Source organism: Argiope bruennichi, chromosome 1, assembly GCF_947563725.1.
Source record: "Argiope bruennichi chromosome 1, qqArgBrue1.1, whole genome shotgun sequence".
NCBI classification, from domain to species: domain Eukaryota; kingdom Metazoa; phylum Arthropoda; class Arachnida; order Araneae; family Araneidae; genus Argiope; species Argiope bruennichi.
In genome coordinates, this window is record NC_079151.1 from 151,277,814 (window position 1) to 151,294,083 (window position 16,270).

Sequence of the window (16,270 nt, forward strand, 5' to 3'; positions counted from 1 at the left end):
TTCGAGTTATTAGTTTAAATCTCTTAATGTTTACTACCATTTTATGTTGTAAAAAAATTTTTATGAAATTAAGGATGGTTTTATTTTATGAACCATTCACTCCATTCATGTGGTGTGAAAGCTGTCAGATGTCCATTCAATTTTTCTCCATATGCATTTTCCTCATTTGTGCTTGTTGTGTGTTTTAAGTGTCGTGCTCAATAAATTTATGCAATCATTCAGAATGTTACCTCCCCCCCCCCCCCTTATATTTTTTTATAGTGTTGTATGCCAGTGTAATTTTTTAATTTATTTTCTAAGAACTAAAGAGATAATTTTGTTTTTACAGTGAACGTTGAAATAGTTTTAAAAAAATGGTCATACAAGATTTCTTTTATTCCATTTAAAAGATGTTATTTTGTTTATTTTTAAAAAGCTGTTCTTCCTGCTGTACTATTAATTTCATGTTCATTAATTGAAGTTTAAATTTTTTTAATGTTATTGCTTTTGGTTTCATGCCTTATATATATATGCGTATGAAATTATAGATGTTTTGTTTGCAATGACTTTATCTGTATAGTGTTGGTGTGGTGTGACAGCTGTCAGAATGGCATTTGAATGCATTTTTTTATCCATTCTGCATGTTCTAGTTTGCTTTGTGTTTCTGATGTCTTAACGGATCACATTATATCAATTGATCAAGATAATATTGCTTTATTTTTTCTTTCAATCCTGTTTATATATGTGTCAGTTACTTTTTCAAAATGCATTTAATAATAGGTTAATTTCTTTTATTCTTTATTTCTTTTAAGCTAAAAATTTATTATTGTATGAAGTTAGTTACTCGTTAACACGTGTTTATTCTATAGAAATATTCGTATTAGAATATTAAAGGAAAGTGACTGGTGGTTTGTTGACATTCTCTGAAACAGTGATTAACAAGTTCATGTAATACAAAAATTCACTGAAACATTTTAAATTCAGTGAAGCACATAAAAAACAATGTTTACAATTGATTTGGTTAGGATTTCTTTGAAATCTTTTTCGAAAACAAATATTTTATTTTATATTGAATAATAAATATCTTAAATTCTTATTTTGTTATAAAAGTTTTTTTTCCCCCCTTCCATTGCATTAAACTAAGATTACCACTGCTTACTTTACTAATGTCTTGATAATGTCACTTTCTTTAAATAAAAAAAAATAATGAGTATGATATATCTTATTATTATTTGGACACGCTTTGAAGAATTTTAAGCTTTGCATGGTTCATAGCATTTGTAGTTCATTCCCCCCCCCCCCCCCAATATTCTCTGGTTGCTATAAAAACAAAAACTGTTAGTAAAATGAAACGCTTCTGCTTTCTTTCAAAAAATTTTTTTATTTTCTGGTTCTACAAATGAATTGGTAGTTCTGCTTTGAAAGTAGCAACCAGGTAAGTTGCAGAAAAGACATAAAAATGTTAATATCCTTGAAACAAAATATTGTTCAGTGTAATGTTCTTATAAGATGATTTTAAGTTTATATAGTGTTTTGTTAATCCTGCTTTGTCTATATATGAATTGCATGACCACTCCCACCTTACTTTTGTTTTGCACATAAAGTTCATATTTTTAAATTTTGCTTTGTACATTTATGCAAGCTTCATCACCCAACTGCATATTTCCTTTGTGTTGTGGAAATTTATTTGGATATTGAAGTGTGAAAACCTTCATTACTTGCTTTTTGAATGTAAAATCACAGTGTGAAAGATTTGTTTATGTATGTGACATGATATCAAAATGTACTGTTTTGATGATGCTAATTTGTTTGTTTCTGTTTTGCAGAAAATTTTAACATTTATCAATATGAAATTTTATGAAAAATTAAGTGCATAATTGTTTCTTCATGTGAACTGTAGGTTTGTATCTTTTCTTTTACTTTAAATGAGTTATAATACATCTAATTGCATCTATTTAGCTAGTAAGGAATTTTGGGATTAGTAGGTCTAATGAATAACAAAATGAGTTTAAGTTTACATTTGGAGCTTATATTGTTTATTAAAGTGATAATTCTTATTTTTTATTATAAAACAGGTTATTACCCCCCCCCCCCCAATTTACATTCCTCACCTTTAAAAGTATACATTTCCTTCCAATGTATTTAATCCATTAAATGCTTGACAGTATTATATTGAATTTAATATTTTTATGGTGAAAATAATCATTTCTAAAGTTTCCCTCCTTTATATTTAATTCATGAGTTGTGTATTGCACTTGACTGAAAATATTGAAAAAACAAAAAATTCTTATGTATAGACTTCTGTTTGACATTTTTAAAAAATTAATAATAATAAATGTTATAAGGAAAATAAAAAAAAAATGTATTTGGTAAAAGAAAATCTTAAATGCATATGAAGAAAAGAGAAAAAAAAAAAGTTCCGATGAGTAAGTGAAATTAAAATTCTTCTGTTTAAAATTCCTTTTCTAAAATTAAAAAAAAATGTAACAATCAGTTCCGATAGATAAAAAGTTTGTTGTCATTTTTCTCTTCGGGAGGGGAAGTAAATGTACAATGTTGCCATTCATGAAATGAGTTGTTATTATTGGAAACTGAATAGACACCGTAGCGGTCATGGTGAGTAAGTCATCCTACACCACTGATTGGTTCGATGGGATCCGAACATGTGATCGCAATCTTAATTATTTCTTTGCTAGGCGGTTGAATCCTGATTAACTGTTAACCGAACTGATTTCAACGGCTCTTCATTTGAATTTCATTTGTCCTTTGGTTGTCGGCGTGTGTGCTCTTCCATTGTTTGTGCTTTTCTAGAAATCTTTTTTAATTTCTAATTAATTTTTTTTTTTTTCTTTTGTAGATGGATGTTTTGCATATTTACTGAGCGGATTTCCTCTTCAAGAATGAGTTTTATGGATTGCGTGTGTTTCAAGATTAAAAGAGAAACTGCCGAAAAGAATGTCTTTGTGTGCGAGAGAGGTTTGAAGAAGATTTTAATTTTGTTTTCATCTGTGATGAATTCTAATTCCGAAGTGTTTGTGTATGATGATTTTTAACAACTAGTCGAAGCTGAGTGAATTTCCCGGATGATATGTGTGAAAGTCATGCTGAGAAATATTTCTATCTGTGCTAGAAAAGTTTGAAGTTCATTCATTGACCTTCAACTTCCATATGTTGCGACTTCTTTTTTAGCACATTTTGTGATTAATTTTAACAAGAATGGAATGCTTTCACTGGTTTATCCTTCATGAGAATTGAAATTTTGACAGTGAAATTAATTTTGCTTTAAGAAGGAACATTTTTAAAAATTGCAAGGTAAGTGTTTATTTTTTTATATGTATGTTTGTTATCTATGTTATAACTTCTGTAATATGAATTTTGAACGTAGTGATGATACATCTTAAAAACATTGGCATTTTTATTCAATATTGATTCAATTTATGCATCCTTTATTTTCTTAATACAAGAAAAATTTAATTATATAACCCTTCCATAATATGAATTGGAAATCAATTTCTTCTTGTAATAACTGGATGCATATTAATGTTGTAATTTTGATTTAGTAATGAATTCACTTATACATTTCATTTTATTAATACTTAGCTTTTTTTCATTAATTGCTATTCCACTTTTGTTTCTCACGTATGATGAAGTACTTTGCTTTTGTAATCTAATTGTTCATAGATACAAGAAATCATTTTCCTTTACTATTGACTTGGTGTATATTAATATTACAATTTAGATTTAGTTTTATTTATATTGATTTTTCACTTCTTATTCTAGTATAGTGTAGTACTTTTGCTTTAGTATTACTTAATAACATACACAACCCTTTTATGTAATGAATAAGAAATCAATTTCCTTTATAAATGACTTGGTGCATGGTTAATTTTATTCAGTTATTTAATATTATTGACTGCTCAATTCATAATAAAATGCTTTGCTATAGTATAATTTTACTACAGTGTTGAAGTGATAACAATCAGTTTGAGTAATTGTTAAAGTTTATACTGTTTATTATTTAATTTTGCAACAATATTTTTATTATGTGCAGTGAATTAGTTTATTTATTAATAGTTTCATGATAATTTAACTTATTTGATTTTAGTGTAACCTAAATATATACAAAGAATTTTATTATAATCAATAATATTAAGTAAAATAGTACAGATTAATCGCGAAATTAAAATACGCATTAACTTAATTGACAAAGCAAGAAATGAAAATTTAAGAAGAATGAAGACAAAGAAGCATGATGTGTCTTGACAAGAAGCGAATGCTGTGCCATGGTTATCCTGTGCACCAAACAACTTGGATGGGAAAGGCGAACTCCCCTTCATTCCTGTATTCCACTTTTCAATCCTGTGTTTATTCGGCATGTCACTTGGTACGTAACCGGAGGGTTGCTTTTCACCTGCACGATGCTTTGCTGTGTTATCCTGTGCACCCGTAGATCTTGGAAGAAAGTTGTGGGTTTTGTTTCATTCCTGTGTACGACCTGTCTTGGATGAAAATGTCGTCCCTGCACTTTGAAAATATCAGGAGATTTGTGTGGGTGAATAAAATGCTCGATTTCTGGCATTTGCTTATTTTGCTCTATTTATTTGCAAACAAACATTTTGCTTTTTTTTTATTATTATTATTATTATTTATTTCATTTATCCCTTTTGAGCAAAAATTAAATGTTTATTTTCAATTTTAAGCTTACTTTTACATAAATTAATTTTTGTTTTAATTACTTCTCATTGGATTATCAACTATTTATTTATGGTATCTTTTCTGTGGCCTGAATCCAAATGGGAAGCACCTATAGGCTTGTTTGTTATCTTAAAGGAACAAATCATTGAGTGTTTTCTCTTTGGATAAGGCCACAAAGGTATTTCTTAGTTACATGGTTTGAAAAAAATATATATATAGTATTGTAAGTTATGCATATATTCATGATTAAACTGTTAGTTATTGAAATAATTAATTTAATTTTTATTATTAGTGTATAGTTAATATTTTTTTTACTAGCAATGTATGCTGTTATCTCGATATCTCTTCTTCGCTGTACTGTGTTTAAGTAATTCAGGTTATTTATATTATAAGAGTTGTTATTAGTATTGGAAAATGATTTATTTATTGATTGGAATTATACTGACATTTCTTAAAGTGGAAGAGTTAAGATCTAACAATAAGACTGAATTCAGTTTCACAGTGTGCACCCCCCCCCCCCCCCCCTTCTTTAAGAATGCCAACTTTTAATTTAAGCCCATTTATTGCAAATTAGTAACAACAAAATTCAATTCATTGTTGCTTTTTCTCCCTTCGTTTAGTTGTGTTTTTCCTAATTTCAAGTCTATTCATTAGAAATTTGTTTCTGTTTTTAATTTGAATAGTATTGGATTGCTCGAATCCTGTCGAGCAGTGTCCAGGTACATATTCTTTCCGTTTATTCATTTTATTGCACATCTTTCATGTGTAGCTGATATATTTGCTTACTAAATTTATTTCTATATAATTTTAATTAGTATATTCATTATTGTTTTTCCTATGTAAATAAATGTTGCTTCATCAGTACTGTTTTGTTTGTTTGTTTACATTTTGACACACTAACACATAACATTGTTTATATGCATTGGGCTTTGATACATAATATTTATTTCATATTAATTAAGTTAATTGTTGAAAAGTAGAAGTGTTTTTAGCAAATTTAATATAAATCTTAATGTTTATTTGAATTTATTTCTTAATGTTTATGTTTTCACATATTCACTGTTCCATGTCTTGATGTGTTGTTATGCATATTTCTTAAATTCCTAATGCATTTTTACATTCATATTATTGCACATATGACAGTGAACAGAAGTTTCCTTTAGAAACTAAAAAATTTATCAAAGAACTTTTCTTCCAAGTTTCTGTGGTCTTGTTTTGGTTATGCATGTTGTTGGTTTTTACACCCAAGTGTTTTGAAAATGTGAGTTTTTCTGAATGTCTACTTTTTAAATTGTAAATAAGTTCCCAATAGTTTGCAGAATTCAATTTCATAATTGCTATCTTGTGAGAGATTTCACTGAAAAATAGTATATTGGTTAGTTTAGTTGAGTTATAAATTTTAGTCATGTATGGACATGCGGGTTGATTGTTGGCATACTGTATTACTTTCATGCTATATTTATGTATCATGTGAAGAATATTGTTTGAAATTTACACACTTTCAGATATTTGATTCCATTTTATAAAGAAATATTAGCAGTAATGGTGTTTGTTTGGGCATGTGTATGGTTTTTGTACTCTGCCGGTATTGCTCGTCCCTTTAGTTTTTACATGGTTTGTAAATTTTTAATGCGTGGGAAGTTTTTGAAAATTATTTGCACTGTTCAATTTAATGAGTTTGATTTTGTAAGAGGTTTCATTTTGGCAAGGCAGATTATTTTGTTTTTGGTGGAGGCAAATCTTGAATAGCTGTTGTTGTTTTGTGATTATTTTGAATTGCATGCTGGTGATTAACTTATTGAAGATTTTGTGACATTGAATTTGATGATTTCTACGTATGAGAAGAAGTTAAATGTTTTTGTTGATGATTATTTCATTTCTGGTAGTCTTTGTTTATATAGATTTTCCATATTTGGATTACTTGGGATATTCAATTTAATTGTTTATAATGTGATTACATCATCCTGGCAAGTGTAGTTGAAGGTGAAAGTGTGTTATTATCTCATCAACAACTTTATTTTGTAAAGATGAAGTCTGAATATTGAATGGGCATTTAGGATCCCCCCCCCCCTTTCTGATGGGAGTTATCAATGAGTGAAGGCATGTCAACTGAACTTCATATCCTATTTTTTATGATTGAAATGAAGAAATTTTGAAAAGATATCTACTTTGTTATGCTCTAACATGGAAGAAGAATGTATAGTTATATGAAGCAGTTTTATAGTATAGAGAAGAAGAAGTTTGTGTACAGTGTAAATGACAACAAAGAATCAACCTTTACTTTCAACTCAAGATAAGAGAAGACAAACTGGAACATAGATGTCACTCTTCTGAAATGATGTGTTGATCATTTTCTTCATACAAAGAGATGCTGGAAGACAACATATATGAAAGCTGTTTCAATTTTCATTCAAAGAATTTTATTGGAAAAGACTTGTTTTGATGAAAATCCATAGGAAACATTCCTACACTGAGTTTTCGGATAGGAGTCTGGGGAGTTTGACTGATTTCACAATGTTAAATAGCATATTGTTTACTGTGTTAGATGTTAATTCATTATTTCCATGAATAGTTAATTGTTACTATTTAAATACATGCAATTTTTGAATTCTTTAGAAACTAAATACAGTATAGTTATGAACACTATTAAATGCATTGTTACATCAACAATGATGCCCAGTAACAATATATGATTCTATAATTCTTAGCTAACTGTAAGCAACAGAGAATATTGTTCTTAATACTTTTGAACACATTGTTACATCAACAATATTAAAGGCAACAATGAAGAACAAATGATATATGTGAACAATAGTATTAAAATCTCTTCATTAACAAGGTGTTTTGATATTTGCTTCATTGAAGAAGAATCATAATGAGGTAAGTGGATTTCAGTTTATGAATACTGTATTTGACACACTTGTAAACAAAAGAGTGTTTGAAGATTCCACGACAACATTCAATTAACAGTGTCTGCTCCTTTTTTTTAGGCCAAGTATGAACTGTAATAGTTTTAAAAATAGTACTTTTATGAATATTTGAGTACACTACATTCAATATTTTTTTTCACATTAAGGATATTAAATGAATTTGAATCACTCAGACAAACTTGCAATGTTTCTTCGTAGAACATTATTCATCCTTACGTATTGACATACCATTTGTACCAAATTAAATTGATTGCAATTAAAATATATATTAATTACACTTCTTTTCTATATAAGGAATCTGCAGTGTTATTGTATTTTAGACAAAATTTCATAAATATTTTCACAAAAAGTGTTTTAATTTGAAAAACACATGATTTGAAGGAGGATAATAATGAGGTCAATGGATTTAATGGTTAGAAAAGGTATCATTTTCACATTTGTGAGTAGAGAATTACTACGAGGATTCCTCGTTGACATTCAAGTTGCAGTGTGCACTACTTATATTTAAAAAATTTGTAGATATAGTACATCAGAAAAAGAATTTTCATTGATAATAAGAGTTCTACTGTGCATTCATAATTTTACTAACATTAAGGCTAATAAAGGTATTTCAGTTATTTTCATCTAAACATGTCATGTTTCAACACAGAATATTCTTCATCGTTACATATACACAGATCATTTTCACCAGATTTAAGAACTACCAATGAAAAAGACGCATTACATATAATTTATGACTTTTTAAAGATAGTGAATTTAATAGTAATTTGAAGTTAATGTATCTTGTTATGTTTAATGCGTTTTAATAATAATGTTAATAGTGCACATGCATTATGTTTGAAAATGGAATTGACTTTATTGTACTGAACTGTGCATTTATTGAATTTCAGACAAAATGTGACAAATATTTGAAACAATGTATCATTGAAATGATTATTATAATGTTTGTTTACATATCAGAGACAATATAGGTCTGTTTGATATCAATGGTTTGTGACTAAAATGGTGAAGGAAGGATATACCATTCAATACACAATCATATAACTGTATTATACATTTACTTTTATAATATAAATACTTTTATGTGTTCTTTTCTCAATAACAAGTACATTTGACATTATTTAATTGTTATTTACAAGAATAAACCTTACAAGTAACTGTGATAGTTTAATGTGTAAGCTTGTTTCGACAAACAGTATTTACTGAATTATTGAAAATCATAACCTAGCACATTAGAAACATTTCACATATCATTAACATAAAGAAATGACAATTACTATGTTTGTTAATGTTTTGCATTAATTAAAGAATTTTCATTTTACATGCAGCTTTATATGTTGTATGCACTTACATGTTTAGCATTCAGATGGTTGTTACAATGTTGTTTGTGGAAACATAAGAGGCAATTTATGTCTTTTTGATATCAATGATATCTCACATAAATGATATTGGAAATATAAACCACTCAGTATAAAAGAATGTAACTGTCTTACACGTTAACATTTTTAATATTGAAGCTTGTAAGGTCTGTTTCATGCATAACAAGTACATGCGACACTTTTTGAGTATTCTTTACATTAATAAAACTTACAAATAACTGGCATAGTTTAATATGGATGTTTGTTTCGACAAACAGAATTAACTGAAATGTTGAAAATAATTGCTTAGTGTTTGTACTTATCACATTATAAGAATTTCTCACAATGTTTACATTAAAAGAAAGATAACAATTACAATGTTTATAAATGTTTTACAGAATAATCATTTTATATGCAACTTCATGTATAAGTTATATGCTCTTGTATGTTTATAGTTAACAGTTTATGAATATTTTACTGCATTTCACATAACACTAAATGTAAAAATGGGTAAATTTCATATAGACTAAAGAATATGCTTACTTAAACATTTGATGAAACATGAGAAGCAATTAATGTATTCTTATTGTAAACACTGTATGAAGAAAGAAGAACCTTGCAGACATATTGCAGTTGTAAAAAACACTCTTAATAACTTCTTTGAATTCACTGAATAACTTCATTGAATGTTCAAACTTTGTGCCTGTATTTAACACAATGTAAGTAATTTGTAATGTTCCATTTGATACAGTGTTTACATGTATAATGAATGAAACATTTCACATGAACAAAAGAATGCATTACAACATCTAGAGTGTACAATTGTTCAGTAATGTAAAATTACACACAGGTTGGGCTTTTATACAAACATATTCATATAACTTGTTTCAACATGTAATAAGCACTTGCATATTGCAGCTTCAAACTATATTACAGTGCATTTTACATGACATTGAACTTTAAAAACAACTTGTTACATGTAGAAACATTTCTCATTAAGTAAATAAGAAGCTGAACATATTAATATAGATACTGGATGAAACATTTGAAGAAATCTATGTATTCATTCATTGTAAATATTGTATAAAGGAGCTATACTTTAATTAGAATTGGAAATAACAATCTTAATAATGTATGCCTCTATTTAACACAATATAAGTATGACATTACACTTCACATAATGTTTATATGAATAAATACTTATAAATTTTACATTAATATTAGATAGAGGTTACAATTTCAGTGTAAGGTAAAATGACACATGTACTTTATAGTAAGCATTCTTCATATAAGTATTATCTATTTACATAATCTGTTTGAACAAGTAATAAACACCTATGAGTAGAATCCACAAACTATATGTTTGTATTTAACATGAAATAAGTATGTCAGTCACATTTTAAACAAGATTAAACATAAACAACAGGAAATAGGAGAAAGGTATTGCATTTCACACTGTATTACAAGTAAACAATGTTAACATTTTGCACAGTTTGAAGATGAAGCTTAGTTAAGATGAAACATTCTTTGAATGTAAATGTTGTTTGAAGAAATAGGAACCCACGCATAAATTATAGTTGTACAAAGGACTCTAAATCATTTATGTATTGGATGTACAAGCTTTATGCCTGTATTAAACAGAATATAACATAAAATTAAACATTAACAAGAGAATGCTGTACATGAAAACAACATTAATATTAGAAAATGGTTACATTTACAGTGAAAGTAAACAATATACATTCATTACAGCCAACTTGTTTGAACAAGTAATATGCATCTATAAATTGTATTTACCTGAAGATGAAGATTTCCTTACATTATAAACAACATTTAATAATTAGAACAACCTGTTATATGATGAAACATTTCACACTGATTAAAGATGAAGCTTACAGACATACTGAGTATAATCATATAGATTCTTGATGAAATATTTGAAGAAATGTATGCATTCTTTGATTGTAAATAGTACATAAAGAATCTGCACACAAAATATAGGTGGTAATAACATTTTTATGCAGAAATTTGTTGAATTTACAAACCATATCTTTGCATTTACAGTACACATTCATTTAAGACTTGAGCTTTCTTTATACAACTGTTACCTCTTCATATCACTTCTTTCCACAAGTAATAAGCACTAATGTTTTGAATATCTAAATTGTATGTTTGAATTTTACATAATATAATGATTTCACTCAACATGAATTATGAAAACAACTTGCAGTTTGAGTAAGCATTTCACAAGTGATTAACCATGAAGCTAAATTTCAAATAAATGAACAATATAATTGATACTACATGAAACATGAAGGGGGCTGAATGTTTATCATTATACACAAAAAATGCAGCAAGAAATCATACTCTTATGCATTAATAAGTTGAATATACAAGCCATATATTTGTATTTATCACACTATAAGAATATCTTTACATTTAACACAATTTTTACATGAAGGAAAGATTACAATATCATGAAATATTTTGCATTAGTGAAAGATTCAGCTCAGTAATTAACTGAATGAAAACATTCATTCACAAATGATTGATATTTTATGTTACATGAAGGAATACATTTATATTAAAGCTTGTACTCAATTATATGTTCAATTTAACATATTAAAAGACAGTATTTGTACTTAACTCAGTATTTACAGTAGAAATTGTTTTAATTTGAAAGACATATCATTTTTTACACTGTTTAAAGAATTTTGAAGATACATTACACATTGTATGAAGGAAACTAAACAACTTGTGCACTCATTAACACAATTTGACCTACTTTGAAGTTCATATGAAGTATACAAGAACATTTACATCTTTTACTTCACTAATTTGACATTCTTTACACAAAATTGAGTTCTAAATTAGAATTACTTCAAAGAACACTTGAATTCTTTCTTCGAATGCATCTAAATATGAACTTTACCAGGCATTTATCTTAATTTACTAGAATTTAAGTGCTTGACCTACTTTTAGGTTTGAATCAAGTATTTAACAACATTTGAAGGTTTTATTTCATTATTTTTATAATATTTACACCAAATTGAGTTCTAAATAAGAATACATTCTGCAAATACAGGTATTTAACTTAATTTCAGCGTATTAAAACTCTATAAATTTGTATTTGAGTGAATTAAAGATATAAATGTTACTTAACATTTTAAATTCAGAAGCATAAACAATTTCATAAATATCAATAAAAATTCACAAAAAGTAATTAAAGATAAGTCAAAATGTAAACATTTTAAGGAAAAATAGAGATGCGCGATTTTCGGCAAAGTCCTAATAGGAGCACGCGATAAGGTGAAATTTTCTACTAAGTCCGACGATGTGAGAAGTCGCGTTTTTCAGCAAACTCCAAATCAGAACGCGCGATAAGGTGATAGTCGCTTCGCTAGTTTTCCGTCCAAGTCCGACGATGTGAGATTTTCGGCAAAGTCCTAACCGGAGCACGAGAAAGTGAGAAGTCGCTACCCGAGATTTCCTTCTAAGTGCAAATAGGGGAGAAGTCGCGATTTTCTTCAAAGTCCAATCACCGAGAAGAGCGCTAAATACTACGTAGCACTAGTTCGGCGAAACGGGTTGCCTGTGCACAATTTTTCTTATTTTCGCCCGCGGCGGCTTCTTCCGGTCGCCTGGTGGCTGGGCAAAGCGCGCGCCACTCGCGATCACGAGCGGAACGTCGGGGATCGTCCGTAGCCCTATATGAGTAGCAGGTGACTGCTGGAAACAGTGGTCGATCGCGAGACAGAATGCGTTTTAAAAACGCGTCGTAATCTCGCGAACCTGTCTTAGGTCTCGGCAACGGGATTGGGTTGTTAGTACCGGTTGGCTACCTCCGGGAAAGCGGTCCTCTAACGTTGACGGTGGGTCTGTCGTGCCCGATCGGATCGGTTCTCGGTTCTTTATGGGTCGGTCGGACGCTGCCTCCGGGATCGAGGGTGTTATTCTTCTGCTACGAAGGCTGCGATCGGCGGGGAGGTATTCTCCGTCTTTCTGGCCGCTTCCAAACTATCTCAGCCTCTCTGCGAGCGGCTCGGCCCCCGTGCCGTTGACGCGACGAGCAGAACCGTACTTAAAGGAATTGATTGGTTTTCTGCATCTGTGTCCAGCGCACATATCTTCTCGATGCCTCCGCACTCGCCCCGCGGCGTTGAAGCCGTCGGGGAAGTCGTGAGACTATAGAACCTCTGTAGATTGCACGGGGAATACCTACACAAAAAGCGAGATTGACTGAGGGATCCTCCGTTGTCGAGGCGTCCCCCGCGACTGAGATGGTCGCGACTCGTGAAATGTAAGGATTCGGAGTGCATTTTCCGAACGTTCTAACGAACGATGGAAGTTACCTGGTTGATCCTGCCAGTAGTCATATGCTTGTCTCAAAGATTAAGCCATGCATGTCTAAGTACATGCCGTATTAAGGCGAAACCGCGAATGGCTCATTAAATCAGTTATGGTTCCTTGGATCGTACCTTACTACTTGGATAACTGTGGCAATTCTAGAGCTAATACATGCAGCAGAGCTCCGACCTTCGGGAACGAGCGCTTTTATTAGACCAAAACCAATCGGGCCTCGTGTCCGTCTCTTGTGGTGACTCTGTATAACTTTGGGCTGATCGCACGGGCTCGTCCCGGCGACGTATCTTTCAAGTGTCTGCCTTATCAACTGTCGATGGTAGGTTACGCGCCTACCATGGTCGTAACGGGTGACGGGGAATCAGGGTTCGATTCCGGAGAGGGAGCCTGAGAAACGGCTACCACATCCAAGGAAGGCAGCAGGCGCGCAAATTACCCACTCCCAGCACGGGGAGGTAGTGACGAAAAATAACAATACGGGACTCTTTTGAGACCCCGTAATTGGAATGAGTACACTCTAAATCCTTTAACGAGGATCCATTGGAGAGCAAGTCTGGTGCCAGCAGTCGCGGTAATTCCAGCTCCAATAGCGTATATTAAAGTTGTTGCGGTTAAAAAGCTCGTAGTTGGATCTCAGCTCCGGCCGGACGGTCCGCCTACCGGTGGTTACTGTTCGCTGCCGAGCGTTCAGGGGGCTTCTGTCTATGATCTTCACCGGTTGTGGGCGGAGACCCTCACGTTTACTTTGAAAAAATTAGAGTGCTCAAAGCAGGCGCGACGCCTGAATAATTGTGCATGGAATAATGGAATAGGACCTCGGTTCTATTTTGTTGGTTTTCGGAACACGAGGTAATGATTAAGAGGGACAGACGGGGGCATTCGTATTGCGACGCTAGAGGTGAAATTCTTGGACCGTCGCAAGACGAACTACTGCGAAAGCATTTGCCAAGAATGTTTCCATTAATCAAGAACGAAAGTTAGAGGTTCGAAGGCGATCAGATACCGCCCTAGTTCTAACCATAAACGATGCCAGCCAGCGATCCGGCTGTGTTCCTCAAATGACACGCCGGGCAGCTTCCGGGAAACCAAAGCTTTTGGGTTCCGGGGGAAGTATGGTTGCAAAGCTGAAACTTAAAGGAATTGACGGAAGGGCACCACCAGAAATGGAGCCTGCGGCTTAATTTGACTCAACACGGGAAAACTTACCCGGCCCGGACACAGGAAGGATTGACAGATTAAGAGCTCTTTCTTGATTCTGTGGGTGGTGGTGCATGGCCGTTCTTAGTTGGTGGGGCGACTTGTCTGGTTAATTCCGATAACGAACGAGACTCTAGCCTACTAAATAGACGTTCCCATCCTCTTGTAGTGGGACGTTCTTCTTAGAGGGACAAGCGGCGTTTAGTCGCACGAGACAGAGCAATAACAGGTCTGGGATGCCCTTAGATGTCCGGGGCCGCACGCGCGCTACATTGAAGGAATCAGCGTGTGCTTTCCCTGTCCGAAAGGACTGGGTAACCCGTTGAACCTCCTTCGTGCTGGGGATTGGAAAGTGTAATTGATTCCATGAACGAGGAATTCCCAGTAAGCACGAGTCATCAGCTCGTGTTGATTACGTCCCTGCCCTTTGTCCACACCGCCCGTCGCTACTACCGATTGAATGATTTAGTGAGGTCTTCGGACTGGCGCTCGGATTGGCCTTTTGGTCGAGCCGGTGTGCCGGAAAGATGACCAAACTTGATCATTTAGAGGAAGTAAAAGTCGTAACAAGGTTTTCGTAGGTGAACCTGCGAAAGGATCATTAATTAAACCTTTATTTTTAAACGAGGAACTTTTTTTAAGTTCCTTGCCGGTACTGGTTCCCACGCGACTCGGGGAACGAAGTACCCAAATTCGAATATATGATGCCTACTATGGGTGTGCCTGTTCTATCCCCGGCCCTCGACTTGGGCAAGAGGGGGGTCCTAGTTAACTAGGGCTAGGCTTGAAGAGATGTGCCTGTGTGCACACCGCCCCGTGGCATCGCTTCCCTATATGGGGAGTGTCATTGAATAATTAACTCGAACGCACTAACGACCTTTCGGAAACGATTGGCCAATATAAAAAAAAAGTACAACTCTGAGCAGTGGATCACTCGGCTCACGGGTCGATGAAGAACGCAGCCAGCTGCGAGATTTGGTGTGAATTGCAGGACACATTGAGCACTGATTTTTCGAACGCACATTGCGGCCTCGGGTCCTGCCCGGGGCCTCGCCTGTCTGAGGGTCGGATAAGACTTGCAAAGGATAATACTTTTTATCCAATTGGCCGTGTCGGGTTTTATAAACTCGTCGGCTCAAGTATTATTAGGATCCTCCCCGGTCGAGAAAGCATAGCCCTCGTGCATGCTCGTCGCTCGGAGAAGACGGACCACGTTTCTCCACAAAGACGAGACGGCTTAATGCTTATAAGTGACTTAATAAAAGGGGTTTTGAAGTCCTACTAGGCTTTTAAGCTTAGAAACAATTTTAAATAACGACCTCAGATCAGACGAGATGACCCGCTGAATTTAAGCATATAAATAAGCGGAGGAAAAGAAACCAACAGGGATTCCCTGAGTAACGGCGAGCGAAAAGGGAAGAGCCCAGCGCCGAAGCCCGCTCTCGAGAGGGAGCCGGGCAATGTGGCGTTTAGGAGTGAGCGTGCCGGTGGTCGACTCTGCAGCAAGTCCCCCTGACCGGGGCTGTTACCCAGAGTGGGTGCGAGGCCCATAGCTGCTAGGTCGCCGTCGGATGCGATCTCCTTGGAGTCGGGTTGCTTGGGAGTGCAGCCCTAATCGGGTGGTAAACTCCACCTAAGGCTAAATACTGCCGTGAGACCGATAGCAAACAAGTACCGTGAGGGAAAGTTGCAAAGAACTTTGAAGAGAGAGTTCAAGAGTACGTGAAACTGCTCAGAGGCAAACGGGTG

The 16,270-nt window shown here is 33.3% G+C and overlaps 2 non-coding genes and 1 pseudogene across 2 annotated transcripts; all 3 read left to right on the top strand.

Annotated features, from left to right (window-relative positions):
* Positions 1-13,311: 13,311 nt before the first annotated feature.
* On the top strand, positions 13,312-15,125 carry LOC129981808 (small subunit ribosomal RNA). The gene has a single exon (XR_008785364.1). It is a non-coding gene; the product is annotated as a small subunit ribosomal RNA (ribosomal RNA).
* A 310-nt stretch (positions 15,126-15,435) lies between these two features.
* LOC129981852 (5.8S ribosomal RNA) lies at positions 15,436-15,589 on the top strand. Its single transcript, XR_008785377.1, has one exon. It is a non-coding gene; the product is annotated as a 5.8S ribosomal RNA (ribosomal RNA).
* Positions 15,590-15,836: 247 nt separating this feature from the next.
* Positions 15,837-16,270, top strand: part of LOC129981831 (large subunit ribosomal RNA) — a 4,875-nt pseudogene continuing 4,441 nt past the window's right edge.